This window comes from Ursus arctos, unplaced genomic scaffold (genome assembly GCF_023065955.2).
Source record: "Ursus arctos isolate Adak ecotype North America unplaced genomic scaffold, UrsArc2.0 scaffold_13, whole genome shotgun sequence".
Lineage (NCBI taxonomy): Eukaryota > Metazoa > Chordata > Mammalia > Carnivora > Ursidae > Ursus > Ursus arctos.
The window spans coordinates 66,667,127-66,688,625 of record NW_026622797.1 but is presented as its reverse complement, the minus strand read 5'-3'; the positions used below and the strand labels follow the sequence as shown (position 1 = coordinate 66,688,625).

At 40.1% G+C, this 21,499-nt stretch overlaps 1 protein-coding gene across 4 annotated transcripts in view; it reads right to left on the bottom strand.

Annotated features, from left to right (window-relative positions):
• BACH2 (BTB domain and CNC homolog 2) overlaps nt 1-21,499 on the bottom strand; it is a 348,609-nt gene that overhangs the window by 132,635 nt on the left and 194,475 nt on the right. The window contains exon 3 of one of the 4 annotated variants that reach the window (XM_057311190.1): nt 16,634-16,782. The exons of the other annotated variants lie outside the window; for them this stretch is intronic. The gene's annotated coding sequence lies outside the window, so the exon portion shown is untranslated. The remainder of the gene's footprint in view (nt 1-16,633; nt 16,783-21,499) is intronic. 4 annotated transcript variants of the gene reach the window in all.

Genomic DNA, 21,499 nt, shown 5'->3' with positions numbered 1-21,499 from the left:
GAACCCTAAACATCCCACCAGAAAGTCCCAAACAACCCTGAAAAGTGAGAATAAAACTATCAAAAGCTGACAGAGGGTAACAAGCATTATTTCCAACCCACATTTGTCCTTCTAAAAAAAGCTAACCAACTACTGAAAAAACCCCTGAAATGTATGAAATCTAACATCGTTAACATATTTCCTGTCCTCACATAGCTTATAAAAAATGTTTCTGAGCTTTTCCCTGGCTCATTTACAATGACGAGAAGGAGCAAAAAGGAAATGCAACAGATGGGACTACCATCTTCTCTCGCAGTGATTTATCTTTACTTGAGGTAGCTTGGGCAAGCTTTCAAACATTTCTCAGATGTACCAAAGCTTATTCCTGGTCCAGAACAATGAAGATGAGGTTCCCTAAAAAAAAATCTGCAGGTTATAAGCCATGTTTACTACTATCTATTTTTGTTATTTCTAAAAGAGATCACCTCAGCTTCCCCCCAACCCTCCCGGTAGTGAGTCCACGAGGATGTAATCTGGTGCCGATTTAGAGCTGACAGGTGGTACATGCATAATTAAAGATGACCTAACATAGAATGCTCTCATTCCTGGCATATTATCAGACACTTAAGCAAAGCAATTATCAGTAGGCAATCTTTTCTGTCAACAGAGATAGAGATGAAACATTTCTTCAATTAAGAGGATTTTGCAAGGATGCTGTATATATATCCATCTGCAAATACTTGAAAGTCTTTACAGTATAATAATAGTAAGCCAGCTCAACGGAGCACCTTTGGCCAGTGAAAGCGTGTTCCTCCCTTCTCCCTAATCCTGGAAGGTCACATTTTAAACATCAGAATCATCAAAATAGGAACAATTCTGAGGCCCTGTCAGAGACCCCTATCCAAGCTGACAAGGAAATCTCTGCATTTTTCTGCCATCGCCCTGTTGGGGTTTGCATATATAACAAACCTTCCTTTAAGGCTCAAAGTGAAGAAGGATAGGGTTCAAATAAAAGTAAATTCAATTAAAATTTCCCTTTAAAGCAGGCTTATTCCCTCTTCATGCTTCACCAATGTCAGAGGATTTAGAGAATTGTTATCAAGCCTTAAAACTTCATCTGGAATCTAAGTGATTTAAAGGAATTTTTTTTTTCATTTTGAAGAAATAAATATTATTCAAAGGAAGAAGGGTCTTGACAAAATGATGCATTTCCCATTTCAGGTGAAGGAGGGAAGAGGCACTGAATTGCCTAATAGAGTACTGTATTTTTTATAAATTATAGTGCATGTACTTTATATAAATGAATGCATTTTAGCTTTCCTTAGAACAGAAATTGCTTTAATGTTGTAGCGAGACAGTGATTTTCATTTCTTTTTTTAAAGGGTGGTTTATACGTTAATGGGTTTTTTGAAGCCCGTGTAAAAACTGCCTTCCATGAGACAGAGAACTTCACAACGTTTGTGGTGCATATTTTGCCACATTTCACAAGGGGTCTTATTGTTTAAATTCTTATATCCTTATGTCATATGTGAACAAACGACCCTATTGTTCATTTGTACATGTCTTTATAGGATCTCTGGTGGTGGAGCTGGTGTTGTTGTTTGCATTTTTTTTCCTCATCAAGTCAGAACAAAAGTCTCTTTTTCTGCAGCACTGGGAACTCAGGGGAACACGGCGGTGTGTGGCAGCAGTTGTCATTGGGAAACACCATGAAGATAGTGTGAGTAAAGTGCTAACGTTAATGGGTTGACTTCTGATGAGTAAATCAAGGTCTACAGAAAAGTTTCTTCTACAGAGCAGACTTCAAGGTAATGTAAAATAGAAGCACTTAAAAGGACAATTGAGAATCATCCAATAAACTATTAAAGAGGAGGGCCTGCTGGGTAACCAGACCTAATTCCTTCCAAGATGTGTTTCACTTGGAAGACACTCCATTCAGAATATTTGGGAAAATATCAGTCGTCTTCAGGGAAAACATAATCAGGTGGAGAGGTGGTGATGATGGTGGGATCATTAATGGGGGATTCAGCAGGACCCAAAGCTCAAGTTCATTATATCTCTCAGAACTAAGAATAGATTCTGAATGAGTACTTACAATTCTCCGCAGACCTATATCTCCTAAGGAGCATCCCCTTTCTCCCTTTCCAATTTTAACGTAAGAAAAAGAAGAGAATACAGTCAGACACGGGTAGGAAGGCAGGAACAAGGAGCCTCTACAGAACGGAGGAGCATCTAAACCAGCTCCATTCTAGATGCTGTTAAATTTCTTCCATCAGGTTCAATTCAGAAAAACCCAAAGATGTAGTTTGATAGCATGCTGCATCAAGAGGCCAGGACAAAGGAATACACTGCATGTGTACTACTGTGGCGAACAACAAAACACTTGTGATTTCACAATCGATGTCATGGATAAAGAGAAAATATAAGATATAAGGCCAATACTACCATCAAAATACACTTAAGAAAAAAAGGAAAAAATTCTGGTGAGTTTATTTAGGGAGACACTCTCATTTCCCATACAGCAAAGAGTCCTAGACTTTTGTACAGCTTTAGTAAATAAAGCAAAGTCTTTAAGCACAGTCTGTATGCTGAGGACGGCACATGGCACAAAGACATTTTATATCATGCTTTTTACAGTGAGTTATTATTTTAGAATCATCAACTAACATTTTTTTTTTTAAGTAGGCTCCACGCTGGACTCAACGCGGAGCTCGAACTCACAACCCTGAGATCAAGACCGGAGCTGAAATCAAGAGTCAGACACTTAACCGACTGAGCCACCCAGGTGCCTCCATCAACCAAGATTTTTTTAAGGTGATGGTACCTTACATAGAATAGAAATCTTATTGTTAACCTAGGTTTTTGCTATCTATCCTCGAAACTAGTTTTCCAAATATCTTGGTTTTACTTAGTTTTATGCTTGGATGAATAAAATAAGAGTATAACTATAGCTATAAAATAAAGACTAAAGCATACAGATGATATGGATAGAGTATATTTTAGAAAGAATAAAAGTCAAATCCAAGATGTTATTATTGTCAGTGTTACCTATTTGCGTCCTGTTTCAGAAAGGTTGCTTAAAACCTGCCATCTGGAAACCTTACAGGGACATTCTGCCAAATACTAAGTGTTCTTCCCGGTAACAAATTATCAGAGATGCTTCTCAGGTTTATTTCCCTAAGGACAAAGTACAACATATTTAAGAAAGTCAGAAAGGATGTTGTTTCAAATCTCTATCCACGGGGGAGAAGACGCTTACTTTCTGGTTCAGAAGGGACCGTGTTAATTCCAGAGCACTTGGAATTGGCTTTTTCAAGAACTGGCATTGGAGGTCAAACCAGCCAAAGGTGACTAGTGCATCTTCAATGACTCAGAAGGCAGCAGTACAATCAATGCTCTTATTCTCTTCTCCTAATACTTCCCTAGAGATAGTCTGACAGATGGACCAAAAAAGGGGTGGCCTCACTTCACTGCAGGGGGATAAAAGAAAATAGAAGGGGAAAAAAATAGTTTTTCTCCACAAATTGCACTCTAGGAATCAACTGTTCTTAACTTTGAGTTCTTTCACAAAATGAAATGCTACACGCCAGTACAATTTGTTTCCCTCAGGGAGGGAAGGTGCTGAGAGGAACCAAGTGTTAGGAGAGGAATAAAGAAACATATGTTCTTATTAAAGCGGGTTTGAAAGGAAACAATGTTACAGAGAGAATGATGATTGCATCCTAATAATGTACGTGTAATCCTCACTAACAGAAAAGAAAATAAGGGCAAGCTTATCCTGAACATGTAACACACGTGGCTACAAACAACAAGAAAGACATTCTCACCCTAACCGATTCATACAAATCAACTCACATGTATTCGCTTGCGACTGACCACATAACCTACACCCCAAGCAGACATGATGCGCTTTCACAGGTGTGCATTTGGAACTTCTGTGAACGACCTAGCAAAGGAGAATACAAAATATCTAGGTGAAGGGAAACCAGTGGCTTCCATCCCTGCAGCCAGCTGTGCTGTAATAACTCCGACTCCGTGCTGACAGCTTTCTCTTCCCTCCTCTCATTCCGACACAATGCCGTCAGGTCTGTCTAAGTAATGTAATTTACTGGAGTGGAGTTCCCCTGGGACCCTGGGCAGCACTTGGTGACAGTGTCATTTATACTCCATAGTGTCGTGGCCTGACACTGATACATCAGCCTTCATCCCTCCTTCAGAGCAGAGCGTGCAATTTCACCTTCTGCTGTGCCCTGCTGCAGTACGCGCGTACGAATTTACTCCATTCAGCCCTAATTACAAACCTTGGTTAAAATGCTCTCATTAGATTTATATTTCTCACTCCAAATGTCAATCTTATGGAAAATTCCGACTTTCCCGAGGATTCATCCATTAGCAATAAACTCTAAAGCATTCCATGACTGAGTGCATTAGACCAGCAATGCGGACATGCACTTAAAATACATCATTAGGGTAAATCTCCATTGCAAATGCTTTACATTATTCAACCAAAGGAATAATGAGCTCGGCCCAGCCAGTACCCTCAAATTGCACATGAAGGATAGGTTAAAACTGGCTGTTATCCAGGAAGAAGCACACGGTATATCAATGGGATGGCTTTCAGAATCTCTGTCATTCCTTACGAAGGTGTGGGAGGAAATCACAGCCACAGCCTCATTCATCACCTTCTTTTGCCCATGGTTTTTACAGAAACTTCAGTCTACGGCAAAATACAATAAGGCAGGCAAAGATAATGGGGAGTGTATGTGTTCATGGAGGGGACTAAAGCTATATCCAGAATGCCAAGAACTTTGTTAGTTACCTCAAATGATTCGCTCTGTCTAAAAAGCATTCTTGCATTTCATTCAACAGAAAAAAATTTAAAAAGCAGTGCTGTCTGGATACACTGTAAGAACCTGGGAACCTTTCTAATGAAAGACAGATCTTACTGGTGGAGCTGACCTGAGAAACATCTCCACCCCAGCCTGTTGGGTACTCACATTAAAAACCTAGAAACCCCATTGATGATGTTGATATATAAATTACAAGTCAGAACTTGTATCTGTCAGTGGGTAGGACAGACCATGAAAAAAAATTGGAGAGAAATTAAAAAACAAAAAACAACTAGCAAAATACATCAATTGATAAAACCCAGCCATCACTGTTTTCTATCACTCCCACTTTTAATTCCTTAGCTTATTGATCTCATTTATCACTTCTTGTCAGGTCCCAGGTGAGGCAATGTCAAGGTGCAGTCATAATTTCTTTTTTAATTTAATAAATGAAAAAACCGTATCCCAGGAAGGTCATAGAGGAGGTTGAAGGAAGAGTCTGATGTGAACTCTTAGAATCTAATACTAAAGGTTAACCAAAGAAATTAAGTGATGCCTATGCAATTATGACCTTATTATGAAATACAAAATATATTTACTTTTTTTAAAAAAAATAAGCTCTATACCCAACTTACGACTCTGAGATCAAGAGTTGCATGCTCTACTGAATGAGCCAACCAGGCACCCCAAATATATTTACTTTTTTTTTAAAGTAGGCTCCTTGCCCAGTGTGGAGCCCAATGTGGGGCTTAAATCACAACCCTGAAGTCAAGAGCTGAGCTGAGATCAAGAGTCAGACACTTAACTGACTGAGCCACGCAGGCACCCCTATATTTACTTTTTTTTTTAAAGATTTCATTTTTTTGTCAGAGAGAGAGAGAGAGAGAGCGCACACAAGCAGGGGGAGCTGCAGGCAGAGGGAGAAGCAGACCCTCTGCTGAGCAAGGAGACTGATGTGGGGACTCGATCTCAGGACCCTGGAATCATGACCTGAGCCAAAGGCAGCCGCTTAACCAAATGAGCCACCCAGGCATCCCTGTTTACTTTTTTTAATTGAAAAATTTGATGGGCAGAAAGACTCTTAAACAGTAAATAATTTTTAAAAAATAATAAAAAGTAAAAGAAGCAACAGTAATTGTTTTCTGCCTGTCAGTATCTAGTCATCTCTAGGACTGACTAGTAACCAAAATTGTAACAGATGCAATATTTTCTGTAGGGAATTACACCACCACGGAAACTAATTGCTCCTGAAGTTTTGCCCATTCCCACCTGAAATACTAAAAATTGTACTTGATTACACCATTAGTGCTCTCTCTTTCAGAATGTATATCAGTAGGCACTACGATTAACATGCACAGATGTTAGAACTGAAATATCCATGTTTAAATAAAAAGCATAGTGAGAAGGTAAAAATAACTGAATATGCTCAACACAGTACTAATCTTAAAAGGAAAGAGAGGCTTACATTGTGCTGGTTTAACGGCAAAATAAAGAAATACCCCCCAGACGGCATCAGTAACCCTATGAGGAACCAAACTACTCTGCAAATGACCTGTAGCTTTCTGACTGAAAAGCAATGAACAAGAGGCTGATCCTGTGTCCATTTAATTCCAAAGTCTGTACCCCAAGCATAGAGGGGGAACCCCCAAATGCCCTAAAATTCTCCAACACGTTCTTATGTTACAGTGGCACAAATAAGAGTAGCAACCCCATCATTTTATTAAGTGCTGGCTTCGTGCTTCACGTATGTTATTTCATTTAATCCCCACAACCAACCTGAGGTAGGTACTATCCCTGTTCCTGTTTTCAATTAAAACAACCTGGCTTAGGAAAGGTTAGGTAAACAGACCAAGGTCAGCACACAGCTAAGAGCTGGTCCTGAGCCCTCTTTCTCCCAAAGCTCTTGCCTTGTTTTTTTTTTTTTGTTTTTTTTTAAGATTTTATTTATTTACTCGACAGAGAGAGAGACAGCCAGCGAGAGAGGGAACACAAGCAGGGGGAGTGGAAGAGGAAGAAGCAGGCTCATAGCGAAGGAGCCTGATGTGGGGCTCGATCCCAGAATGCCTGGATCACGCCCTGAGCCGAAGGCAGACGCTTAACGACTGAGCCACCCAGGCGCCCCAGCTCTTGCCTTGCTTTAATCAGCGTGCCTTACTGTCTGCCTCTGGAGCTGCCAATGAGGAATGTGATTTGCAGTCTTCCATTTCCAGAGGCTTCTGGAATGACTGCCCTCTTGACTCATCTCATTTTGCAAATTACATCAAACTGAAAGGCTCAGAACATTTGCCGACATTTTCATTCTTTGGAAATGCCACAGCCGCTCAGCCAGTGGAATGGGGACAGCACCATCGCTGGGATCACGAAGGTACAAATTTCCCTGTGAACGCTGACGCCACCTCTCTTTGGTGTTTCTTGTAGCCACAAACTGACATGTTATCACTTACTGTGGTTGCAGTAGACTCAGCAGTCAGAGGAAGGGGAGTTTTTACTTGGTTAACTGCTCCCCCCCCAACATCTGTGTCCACGGAGGGCATTCCGGGACAGGCGTGCATGCACCCTTGTCCCCCTTCCCCACCACCCCATCAGTCCACAAACAAAAGACGTGGCTATCTCCTGGCAACACCACTCAGAAATCCTTCCCTTGCTGTTCTACGAGTCTTCAAGAAACAACTTTCTAACAATGAGTCAAAAAGATGGATGTTTTAAAACAGCATTTCAAACAACGCAATTCGTTTTTTTAAAAAAAAGATTCGAAGATTCTATCACTTCTTCTTTCAACCTTCCATCGACACAATTTGTTTATGTATGAGTTGTGTCTTTCTTCCTTCAGAGGGGAAAATGCTGATAAACTAGCACATGCAGACAAACAGCGCAAAAACCTGGCCGCCTCTCGCTGCTTAAACAGAGTCACATTTATTTCCCAACGCACCACTTACCAGACAGATGCAAAGATGTGGGCAAGCCAGTCATCAGAATTAACAGAGTGATTGTGCTTGCACTACATATTCTGATTTGTATGAATCTTATTTTTAGCCATGCACAAAGGGCAATAAATGGAAAATCTTATTCTAACCGCTACTTTTTCTGGGCCACCCACACTGCTCCACCTACCGCACAATTCGCAAATGTAAAAAAACCCAACCCAGGGTTTGTCCTAACAAGGGATGCAAAGAGGCTAAAATGAGTGACATTTTTTCCAGTTAGGTGTTGGTACTTTCACTCTTTTTCTGTATCAGGACTTTCAGGGAAAACAACGTTGACTTATCTACAGGCATTTTCCAAGACTCCCCGTTGGTATGCCTTTCAGCGCACAGGCAAGCGTGATCGGCGAGGCGCGGGCACCACCCTACCGCGAGCCACATGTCAACCAACTTTCAGCAAAGAAATGCACCCACAAACGTTCTGTACATTCAGGAAGATGATACCTACCACATTTAGTTTTGAAACAATGACAGCGTTTTCAAAGTTCTTCAAATGAACAAAAGTGATTATCAGAAGCATAAGCATTTCTAAAACGGAGCAGACTGTCGGAAATGATTTCACCAAAGTTAGGTCAATATCACTTGCCCTAAATCTGCTTTTAGTTTGCAGTGGAACGATGCGCACCGAGGCACAATATCCCCTTGCCGTCTCCCTTCCCTCCTGCCCCCCCCCGGCCCGTCCCTGTCTGCTCTGTCCACAGTCCCCACCGCATGGCCGGCAGCCCACCAAGCATTCATTCCGCTGCCGCGCCAAGCGGCTGATGCTGACACACAGACACTTGCGAGCACACAAGAAAAACACAGCGATGAAGAGGACGTGTTCTAGGGGCACAGAGAGGATCGAGAGGAGAGTCTATTCTTGATTTACCATCTCTTTAGACTTCTAATGAAAAGTTAAATTATTAAGGTCCCAGGGTATCAATTAAAATGCTTGTTCTTCCGAGCCCTCTGCAGACCTCAACAGCAAACATATGCAGGTAGTGATCAATATTTAAAAGTCAGCTCAACAAAATAATTAAGACACAAAAGGAGGCAACTCTGAGAAAGGCGTCTTTCTTTACCTGTGTGCTTGCTCATTATCCAGAAACTAGAGGGAATGTTCTGTCATCCTCTGGTAGTTAACACACGCCCTGCGGGGCTAACACCTTCTTCCGATAACGCACGGTACTAGCAGCCCTGATGAGGTGTATCAGAAAACCTTTTTTGGGTTATAGTCCACTATCGTCAGACCTTCTGACTAGGGCTGTAAAAACATGGGTAATTAAGTGTTACGAAAAAGTGGGTCATACACCACTGAGATACAACCACACCGCCCCCAAACTAGACTCCGAATGACTGTGCTCTGAGGAGGTGGGAGGGGTCTGAACACAGCGAAAGCAAAACTTTTATGTGGTGAGGAGCGTTTTGGTTTTCACTGGTTTAGGTTAGAGAAAGTTAATCTCAATGTCAACTACAAACCAAATAACTTTTAATGTGTTCTTGAAATTTTATGACAAATGCTGGCTGTTAATGTAATGGGAAATTCAGGTACAATGTCATAAACAGTCCAAGGGACAGTCTCAGGCTTAAATGACGCGCCCATCACCGAAGAGCGAGCGCTGTGACTCAGTGAAGCAAGGAGGTCAAACTGAAACTGAAGACAAAGAAGCAAATTCTTAATATCCACGTTAGCCTCTCCTTCTCCTAGGAGGATCGAAGTACTGTATACCACTTCCCCACCTGTAGCCAACGAACCAGGGCATTTCACAATCACGGATATTTATCAAAACACGCCTTGACTTCTGTAGCAAGAAGGCAAAATGCAGTACGTGAATCAGGCACACTTATTCATTCATCTGTCACTCAAGAGAGACGAAATACTAACTCAATACATACGAGTCCCGTTATAAACAAGGGCACAAAGGATGTGAAGGGATGCAGAGAGAAGAACCTAGAAGAATCTGCTTTCAAAGAACTTAAGTATTGTACAGGGGAGAAGACCTAGTCTTACCCATGCCAAATATAGATCAATCTTTTAAAACAAAACCTATTCTAGCAACTGCTGCCCATAGACTTCCTATTCTATTGACAAAAGGCTTGCAGATAACTTTCTTACAACATTTCTCAGATGAATCTTTTAACAATCCCCTAAATTCTTTTATCGGGGTTTTTTTCCAGTGCTCAAAGTCCTTCCTAACCTTGGCTACATGTTAGGATTCATCCTGATCCAAAATCCTAGCATTCTCCAAGGTAAGCACAGACTTCTCAGCACAATCCTGGGATCTATAACATAACACTACACCACAAGAATTTGAAGAGAAGTTTCTCTGAAGGGGGATAAAGGATACAAAGTTGAAGGAAAACTCTAGTTCATAGCACAAGAAAAGATATATTTGAATCACATTTTGTTACCATGAGGTATAAAACTAGAGTTCTACTGGAGAACATATTGTTTGGATGATGGATGGGAAAAGGAGGTTCTGGCTAACCAAACTTTCCCATTTCTGGCAAATTCCGTAGAGCATACTGAATATGAATTTTTAAGTAACTAGAACACAATGAATTGATCTAATACTAAAATGATCTTGTACATAATTAAATCTTTCTTTTATGATTCCAGAGGCCCATTAGGATCTTGCAGGGCCACTCAATAATCATTTTTATTGACAAGATGCAGAAATGAAAGAAAAAACAGTTAATACTGAATTCCACTTGATAAAGATAATGGTGTGTCTATACAGGTATCTGTTCTTATAAGAGCTGATTAATGTAATTTGAAGTGAGAAAAATAAGAAACTAGGAGATCATTGTCCTAGAAAATGATATCTAAAGTCATCATTCCTAAATTCCCCCAAATTTGTAGGATATAATCGGTCCAGAGTACTGCTTGTAAATTTGGAATTATCTGATTAATCGAAAAAAGTGCAAAAATACACAAGAGTTTAACAGTCAGGTTTTATCTAGGTAGCTGAATTATAGATAACTTATTTTCTTCTTTATCCTGTTATTTTATAAATTATGTACAATAAAGATATTACTTTACAATCAGGAAAATAAAGTTACTTCTGTTTGGACGAAAGGAAACAATTAATTATTCTCTGATTCTGTTCTTCCTAGCAATTAAAAACACTTAATACATGGAACCCGGTGTAATAATCTGGCCTGGTGACAAGTCAGACATGAAATACAGGAAAAATCTACTAGAAACAATAGATTAAAGCTTCTAGTTAAGTTCTACAAGGACTCTAAGAGTCCTGCTACACTCCAGACCTTTGCAAATACCACTCTTCCTCATCATGATCCATGGTCTGGGCACTCTCCAGTTGCAGCAAAGCTCCAGATGCTAGGGCCATCACAATGGTCAAGTTAACAGGGGAGGGCAGGTGGTATCCTTGTAAGCGTGCTGCCCCAGCTCAGAGAGAGGTGTCACTTTGCTAATGAAAGGTACACCCAAAAGAGAGCATATGAATAATTTCTAAAAGCAACAGATTGGAAATTATTAGAATAAACTGATAAACTATTTGTGCTACCACTGATAATCACTTGGTAAAGCAGCTTTATAATAAGCATGGCTGAGTTTATTTGGAGATTCACAGGGAATACCGTTTGAAATTTTTGATTTACATATTAATGTACATTACCATGCTGGTAATATCACCCCTATCTGTACCATTAGGGTATATGCAGGGAACGAAAATTAATTTTGATGATGCCTTGAGCAGAACAGAATTGTGAAACTGAACGCTACAAATAAATATATCACACATTCTTCTAAAAAAACAACAGAATTGGCTTCAAAACTATGCCAATGGTTTTCCAATGACTCTAGGAACTAAATATATATGTTCATAAAATTATTTTCTATATTACTCCTCATATCATTACTATTATAACTTTTAAAGCACTTCCAAACATAATAAACATAAAGGGAATATCTGAAATTTAAACTCTGGCACTGGAAAGGCAGTAAAAGCCAAAACGTACACAGTTTTTCAAGAAGAATAAAAATGGTATATTTCTCTTTTGTAAATCAACAGTTTTAGATTATTAATTAGGGCATGAAAATAGGTACAATAAAACTTCAGTTAACTGGACTAACTGAGGACAAGATTTTTGTTTGTTTCAATTTTTTTTTTTCCTCTTGGACCATTTATTAGAATCTATTTTCTGGTCCAAAGCAGTTTCTTTTCCTAATTTTAAAACATTTAACCATTCTCAATGATTCAGCAGGTCAGTGTCATCAGCTACAGATATCCTCCAGGGTATATTCTCCATCTTTACTAAACCAAAGCTATCTTGTTTTCTGAATCTCTATTTCTGAAAAAGGGAAGTGGGATGTGTGCGGTAGGTAGGGTGGGGTGTGCGGGAGGCGGTGAAGTGGGGGTGGGGAAATGTGAAGGCTAGTTAATTCAGGGTTCTGGTTAGTTGGGTTCCAGGTAGCTAAGCCATCAGCAAACATGAATTCAGTGTCTGGAACGAGGCAATCTGATTCCTAGGAAATATGAAAGCCTACAAGGGGGAGCCCCCAAGGGTCTATCTTTGTTGTTCTCTACCTTACGTCATTCCACCTGGGTGACTTGGTTTGCTGGTCTTCTCTGGCGGAAACCTGTGTCCGTGTGTCCATCCAAAAATCATGGTCTCTGAACTCAAGGGGCTGAATTTATTTTGATTTGATTCTCTATCCATGTCAGTTCAACTCAAGCTTAGGGTGCAGGCAGCCACATCTGGATCTCAAGGATGAACAAACGCCGCTTTTCTCTCTCTTAGACTTGCTGCCCTGGATTTTCTTTTCTATAACAACCTTTAATTCTAGTTTCTGATATCTTAGCAGCTGAAACCTTTATTTTGCCCTCTCTCCATCACCTAGAGAGTTTACTTCTAAGCACGTTGGGAAAGTCTGGGCAGGAATGATGGGATTGATTTTTACATACTTTAACACTGATGACTTTATTTTATCTCTTTCTTGATTATACCTTCTCCTTAAGCCAAATACATACACACATACGTACGTGTGTGATTATATATATATATACACACACACACACATACACACACACACATATATATATAATCTCTCTCTCACACACACACATACACATACACACAAATAATCTTGGTCATTCCCTGATTATTCCTTCTTCCTTCCTCTTAAGGACGGGGGATAATTTAGGACAGTTTTCTGAGCTTTTTGGAACTATGGGTCCCTATGCACTGCTCTTCAGGAATTATAAGCCCTAGTCAGACCCAAGCGCAGACCTGAACGTGGTACAGGAGACCTGAAGAAAGCATACGACCCAGGCTACTACTGGGTCCCATGAGAATCTGCTGATCGTTCTCCAAGTCCAGCTTCTAAGAAACACAGAATAAAAAGCAAAATCTTCCCAAAGTAGGGTCCAAAGAGACTAACCTAGTAATAAGTTCCATCCTGAATATTCCTCATAGAACTGCAGGACACACTCAATTGTTCTGTGATTTACAGGTACACTGACACCTAATACTACAGTGATTTGGTGATGAGGGGTAAATTATATTTCATTTAGCGTATGTAAAACAGGCTTTATAATAACTTGAGGCCCTGTTGCAGGAGAATTATTTGCTATTAATTTTCTTCTACAGCTTTCCCTTTTTTCTACTAGGCTTCAATCTGCGGCTATATTATAATCAAGTCTATTTTCCCTGGTTTGTGCCTCAGTGTCCACCTCTCCTGACGAACACCTGTTATGTGCCACGGCAATGCACACAGCGCCACAAGCCCGTGCATTGGACTCGATCATGAACACACAATTCAGATGATCTGAGCAGCCCCATTATAGGAGCACAGGTGGGTACGCACTCCCTCCATCACAGTGAAACAGCTTTCCTATATGTGTATAGGCATGTGGTAGCGATCACAGTTGTTTATGGCAAATTGCCCTGGTAGTTTCTGACAAACGTGTCCTTGCCCTGACAGGAAGCCCATCCCCAAGACTAAAGTATACATTCCGTAGATCCCTTGCCCTTGCCAGAAGAATGCCAGGGAAACAATCAGGGCTGAGAGAGGTATGAGGGCCATAGCCGTCAATTCTTACTCCGCCCTCACAAACTAGAACAACCCTGTCAAGCAGTAGTTGGTGACTCTGCATAGCACTCTTGGAAGGAAAGCGAGCTCTGGTATTCAGTTAGAAAAAAAAAAATCATTAATTAATTAATTAATTAATTATTTTTACTGGGGTAAAATATATATAACATTTACCATTTTTAAGAGTACAATTTGGTGGCATTAGGTATATTCACACTGTTGTACAACCATTGCCACTAGCCATCTCCAGAACTTCCTCATTTTCCCAAAGTGAAAACTACCCATTTAACACCAACTCTCCCTTCCCCTCTATTCCCAAACCTTGGCACCCATCATTCTGTTTTCTGGCTATAAGCCTGACAGCTCTAGACACCTCATATTAAGTGGGATCACACGATACTTGTCCTTTTGTGTCTGGCTTATCTCATTTAGTCTCTTCCAAGTTCGTCTATGTTGTAGCATGTGTCTGAATTTCATATCTTTTTAGAGCCAAATAATATTCCACTGTATGTATATGCCACATTTTCCTTATTCATTCATCTGCTGATAGACATCTGGGTGGCTTCCCCCTTTTGGCTACTGTGAATAATGCTGTACGAACATCTGTCCAAGTCTCTGCTTTTAGTTCTTTTAGGTATATACCCAGAAGTGGAATTGCTGGAGCATATGGTAATTCCATGTTTACTTTTTTTAAGAACTGTCATCCTGTTTGGTATTCGTTTTTTTTTTTTTTATTAACGAGCTTTATTTTTTAATGCAGATTTAGGTTGAGAGCAAAATTGAGTGGAGAGGAGAGAGGGTTCCCGTACCCGTCCCCACACAAGCATGGTGCTTTTGCAGAGACGCGCCAGGTGCTCAGCGACTTGAGCGCCTCACCCCAGGCTGCAGGGAGTGATCTAGGCAGCCGTGCCGGGTCTGGCAGGAGCTCGAAGCACCCAGTCACCTGAGGCGAGTCACCTGAGGTGTCAGGGCAGCCTTCTTCCCTCCCCAGCCTGTAGTCATGAAACTGACTGACATCACAGGTCATCCCTACAGGAAAACCGGATGTGTAAACACGGACACTCACAGATGCCAAAGCAGGAAGGCGATGAAGGAGCATTTGACCCAACCTGCTTCTTCCATATGATGGTAAAGATGCTTCATACACTGAAAACCTCGCTTCCAAGAACGCTGTGCAGAATAACTAATTAGTGCTGACAGAGATGTCATAGTTTGTGAGGGCGGAGAAAGAACACATAATTACATCACTCACAACTCTATCAGCCCTCTTACCAGCCCTGTTACCCTTTGGGCAGTGCCCAGAAGACAGCTCTAGATTAATTCCTTATGGAACTCTTTCATCACCTACCACTTTTTCGCCTGATTTATCTGATTCTGTGATTTTCATTTTAAATACAGGCACTTAAATCTATCTCCAGGATTTTTGGCTCTGCCAATGGGTAGGCACTAGATAAGCGCCTTCATTACATCTGCTTTGGAATTGCTTTATTAACAGTGATTATTCTCAATTTCTGTGGGGTCCAATAAAAGAACTGCGTGTCCTAAGTGCTACTCTGAATGAACATTTACCATACCAAGGTAAACGTTATAAAGCACAATGCTTGTCCACAGATTTAAAATGCCCAGAAATTTCTCATACATTTCCTGGACAGCATCTCTCATACTATTTTTATACTCACACCAACTCAATGAAACAAAAGAAAAATGTTTAAAATTCTTACAATGAAAGCTAGAAATACACAAAATGCATATATATTCATAGGCACATATGTACATTTGCATGTATGCTCACATATATCCAAATGCACATTTGTTGAGCCAAAATCTTCCACTTTTTTCCATTAACATGGAATAAATTGTTCTTGTCCTCAGTGGAGAGGTGATTGGCTTATTCCGAATCTAACACTGATTCTCAAACTACGTCGGTCCTGAGAACTTCAAACCCCACAAAAACCTGGACTTGATGACTTGGACTATTTATTAGGGATGCGCCTCCCTTCCCACATGTGTTTTGTAAAATCAAGGCCCATTTAAGCGTATAAGAGGAAAGAGAAGACTGTGATGATTCACTTTGAGAAGCAGCAATATATTTCTCAACCCAGGGGAAAAAGGATTTTCCCTTTTGAGTATCTAAAAACATGATGAGCATACCCGCAAAAGGACCGTAGCTGTCATTTTCGCCGGGTAGAGCGCAGTTAGTCACCCTCGTTGAAATCCAAGGGCAAAGAATAACTGGTACTATTGACTCCACAGAATAACGTCATGTTCTTGGTGGAACCTTCAAATGTGACGGTGCTGAGAGGACCTTAAAAATCTCTTTTCTTGAGAGATGAGTCAATATATTCAGTAAAGCACTACATATCTTACTTTAGTGGCATTTAATACTAAATATTTCATACATTTTTCTCCCTTTATCGTTCATTCTTTCAGTTACCCTTGAATTAAAGCAGTGGTTCTCAAAGTGGAGTCCCTGGGCCACCTGCCTCAGTATCACCTGGAAACTTGTTAGCACAGCAACTTCCCAGACTGCCCCAGGTCTGTGGAATCAGAAATTCTGGGCATGAGGCCCAGCAAGCTGTCCTTTCACAAGCCCTCCAGGTGATTCCGATGCAAGTTAAAGATCCAGTGAATTAAGGAGCCACCACTATGCAGATTCCAATCCCTGCTCTGTTCCTCAATTAGAATTTTCAAGATACTTTGTTAAAAGAAAATAACCCATGCGGGTTTAGGCTACTTGGCTATTATCATCTAAGAAAATTCTTACCATTGTTTGGTTTGAGGAAAGAGGAACCTCAGTCAAAACTTACATGTAATTTTTCCAGGCTCTGTGCTGGCTTCGAGTCTTAGGATGCAGGGAACTGGGCGAAGGGAGAGATGAGAAGCCTACAGCAATCCATTCAGACATGGACCCCAAAGCTTTGCAGGGTAACCTTGTGACAGGTCAGTGAGTGTCCACCTGAATGGGGCGGAAGAGCTGTCCATTAGCAGAGTAAACCTCGCACCTTAACGTTTCTCCCTCCCGCCATCCTGCTAACCGTAAACAGAACATGATAAAGTAGCCCATGGGATTAATGCTCGACCCTATTCTGTAAGTATTTCTCGAAGGTGAGCATCCCTAACCAGGGGCTCTTTCGAACCCAAAAGCAGTTTGGAGATGGGTCAAGGTTCAACCTCATGAATGTTTTTCTTTCAAAAAACTAGCCCTTGGCTTAAAAGACACATGTAACTGGAAGATGCAGGAAGCAAATGATAAATTCAGGAATTCTGACTGAAATGAGATGATTCTTTGATGCCTTAAATATTTATTTTTAATACCTTTCTCTGATGATAAATTGATACATGCTTATTGTAGAACATTTGGAAAATATGGAAAAGCATAAAGAAAACGTATCAAGAAACACTTAATTGTTGAGAATAAACCAGAGGGGTCGTGGACAGGGGGATGGATGAAATAGGTGATGGGGATTAAGAGGTGCATTGTGGTGGTGAACACAGGGCGATGTATGGAAGTGTTGAATCACTATATTGTACACCTGAAACTAAGATAACACTGTATGTTAACTAACTGGAATTTAAATAAAATTCAAAAAAAAAAAAAGAAAAAAGAGGGATCAACTATAACCTTGGCACTGATGAATCGCTAATGATATTTTGTTGTATAGTTCCACAACCCCTTAACTGAAACTCCGAGCTTCAGAATATGTTTCACCATTTAGAATTGTTTGGATTTTAAAACTATTTTGGTGCAACAACCATTTATCACATAATATTCTATCATGGTCTGGAGCAGCACATATTTCATAATATTTCTGTAGCAAAACAGATGCATATTCTTATTAAAATAGAATCTCACATTAGTTCCGACCAGGAATTTCTACCAAAGAAGTTACAAAAACAAAAACAAAAACAAAAAACCCTTTTGATTTTGGAATGCTTTTGGAGTCAGAATTGGGAATGAAAGATTGTGGACCAGTATTCTTTTCAGATACACAAAAATACTCAGAGTATTTTTTTTCTTTCATTTTAAAAAAGATTTTATTTATTTATTTATTTATTTATTTATTTATTTATTCATTCATTCATTCATTCATTCATTTATGAATTTATTTATTTGAGAGAATGAGAGAGTGAGAGAACACAAGCAGGGGGAGAGGCAGAGGGGGAAGGAGAAGCAGGCTCCCCACTCGGCTGGGAGCCCGACGCAGGAGGACCCCGGGACCACAACCTGAACAGAAGGCAGACGCTTAACCCACTGAGCCACCCAGACGCCCCAGAGTTTTGTTTCTATTTTTCATTCAATGTTAAACGAATGTGAGCATTTCCCCAAGTTATTAAAAACACTTCAAAAACATGCTTTTCAAAGTCTATGTAATATTACATCCCAAAGAAAAGAGTTTCATCTAACGATTTCATTTTGGGAATTACAGTTTTTGTTGTTGTTAATGCAAATAACACTTTGGGGGACATATTTGAATATCAGATGGTCTGAATTTCTGAATATTATCTTAGGGAGATTCTGGAAAAAGAATTATTGGGTCAACTGGTGTGATCTTTTAGGGTCTTGATGATTTCCCAGAAAAGCTATACCAATTTACACTCCTAACACAGCATGAGTGCCTGGTTAATTTGTTTAATTACCCACATTATCATAGGCATGGAAAAAATACACTTGCATCTCATACATCTTAACAAAGCTCTAATCAATGATAATCATACTTAGGCCATTTTATTTTTGTTTTTTCTTACACAGAAGATAGTGAACAACTCACCGTCTTTCACATAACAAGAGAGAATGGGATTAATGTGAGTTTACCATCAAATGGAACCTCATTAAGGCCGACTGAATCAGATCTGGGTGATGGAGAAGCAGTCACCTGTCCATGGGGTCTTCACTTGGAAAAAGGTATTGGGGTGGGCGTGGAAATAATTCACATGTCCTCATAAGAAGACAAACAACCAGATGCTAATTATTTGTGGGCTCATAAATTCTGTTTCTAGGCTACTGAGGACTTGTGTTTCTCTTCCCTTTGGTGTTTTTGTCTTTCTTGGACATTTTGCTCCTATTCAGCATGGCCATCAGGGAGCAGAAAGAGACGTAAAGATGAAATCCAATCAGACAAGCTAATACTAATGGCTAACCCTTATGAGCGCTTACGATGTGTCAGCTCTGGTCCTGGGCGCGCTGGGTGCATTGGTTTAAAAACTGGTAGCTGCAAAGTTTGAAAGTATGTACTCACTCTTCGATCACCCTTCCACCCTAATAAGTTTGGAGGAATTAGAAGTTTGGAATTTCAAAGATCTATTCAAGCCTAGGGTCTTATTACCATGACTCCAAGTCTGGCTATAAATCACAAACTTTACCTTTATGCTCTTTTGATCAGAACCCCCCACAGCATCTACACAAAGCAGGGGGAAATGACATAAATAAAATCCAAGAAAACTCTAGATGGTAAGAAACGCTTCGAAGGTCCTATATGTACAGGAGGGAGGTCATATCTCTTAGAGTACAATAGAGAGTTGAGAGTCTGCTCTTTAACACACAACACGGTACATGCAGAGAAGACACAGAGATACACACATAATACATACTTCAAAAAACAAACACACAAACACATTCTTCCTAGATGTGACTACAAATTGGTAATGATAACATCAGGACTCACAACCTCAATTTTCTTTCCATTTATAGCTTTGTCTAATAATTTTTCTTTCTCTTTTCCCTTTATATGTATTTAATCTTACAGGATAACTGGTGTAGAAAATGCCATCATTTTCATATGCTAATAAAAGAAAACTGAAGAGATACTTCTTAATTATATAGAATGAAAATAACATCACTCTTTTTCTTTTTCCTTTTTTTTAAAGATTTTATTTATTTATTTGACAGAGATAGACAGCCAGCGAGAGAGGGAACACAAGCAGGGGGAGTGCGAGAGGAAGAAGCAGGCTCATAGCGGAGGAGCCTGATGTGGGGCTCGATCCCATAACACCGGGATCACGCCCTGAGCCGAAGGCAGACGCTCAACCGCTGTGCCACCCAGGCGCCCAACATCACTCTTTTTCTTATCTATAAACTCAATCTCTCCACAGTAGAATATAGTATATTCTATAAAATGGCTGAGGTTCAGGGAGAGAGAGAGAGAAAGAAAGAAAGAAACATACACACAAAAGAAATTCCATTTTATTTTGGGAGTGTGTCAAGTTGATCTTCCCAATAATCTTATCTTAGTAAGGGATGTTTCTATCAAAATTACCAAAAGACCAAAAGACAAAAGATGTATCAAGAAGTGAATCATTTCCTTCACTGTGGCTTCTCTTTATAACTTAAATAACATTCTTCTGACAGGTAGGTGTCAAGTGAGTGGAATGGCTCCTACATGATTTTTCTTTGCCACAATCATATATGTGGCTAGTCTTCTAAGTATACTAGGACTACAGGGTATGAAAAATAAAAGCAGTAATAGAGGAAATGACCCCTCAAAGAACATACTTTGTTTTTTCCAAAATGCCTAATTGCTTGGGGGGAAATACAAAAAATAAAATAAGCCACCCACTAATAACAGAAATGATTACCAGAAGCTCTTTATATACTCAAACTGCACAACTAACATTTCTAAAGCTAATTACAAATTTGGATTCTCTCATTTTAAAAATACACTTCGAAGCAGCCCACTTCTGTTTTAATGTTGAACCAAAGTCTGTGCAATTGGCACATTATCAAAGTAAAAAAAATGCGTCGCTTGAACAAAGTTACCACTTTCAATGTCACTAAATCTTGAACTGCAAAATACCACAAGCTAAAAACTAGTAATACCATGTGGTTATGTTATCTTACATTTACAAAAGAATGTATAGTTTCCCAAGCCCTAAGAGACTGAGACCCATTATCACAGCAGCTTTGTTATCTTGGGGAGGTCATTTGCTGCCTCCACGCCGAACACCTTTCACAAGTTCTCGGGAGGATTAAATGAGAATGTATATAAAAGGGTTTTTGCAAACTATAAGACATACATAAAATGTGGGGTAGCATTATTCTTTTTACTAGCAACTCTGTGAGGCATAAAGCTATTAATCCCCATTTCACAGTTAAGGAAATTGACAACAGGAAGATGTAGCCAAAAAAAAAAAAAAAAAAGTACCAAGTTAGGAGATTCAAGTTTTATCTCTAAATTGGCCACAAACTGGCCAGTGACTCTCTCTGACTTGTTTCTTCAGTAAAATGAACAGGTAGGATGAGATAATTGTAAGGTCTTCTTGAAGCCAATTGTTCTATGATCTGGGACTTGGCCATGGTGGTGACAAGGCAGTCCTCAGAAAAAGTCTTGGGGAGCAGTCCCTCCTGGAGGCTAAGTGTAGTGCCCATCAATCTGAGGCCTCCAGTGCTGGGGTGGGGGGTCCCTGAGCAGTCTCCCAGCCCCAGGGATGGGACTGGCATCAGCTAACTCATTTTGCTGGATTAAGGGGAGGTTGGAGGATACGAGGTGAATGGCCAGGGCCTCTGGGCCACAGAAGTAGGTGCTGGAGGAGCTTGAAACAGTAGCTCTGTAGTAACTGGTACAGAGGTTTCACATACTAACTAGCATAGACAAGTAAGCACATACCACCATAATGCCAGTCTTGCTAACAGCCCCGCTCTTGTTTGGCTTTCAGTTTCAAAGAGATAGCCCCCCCTG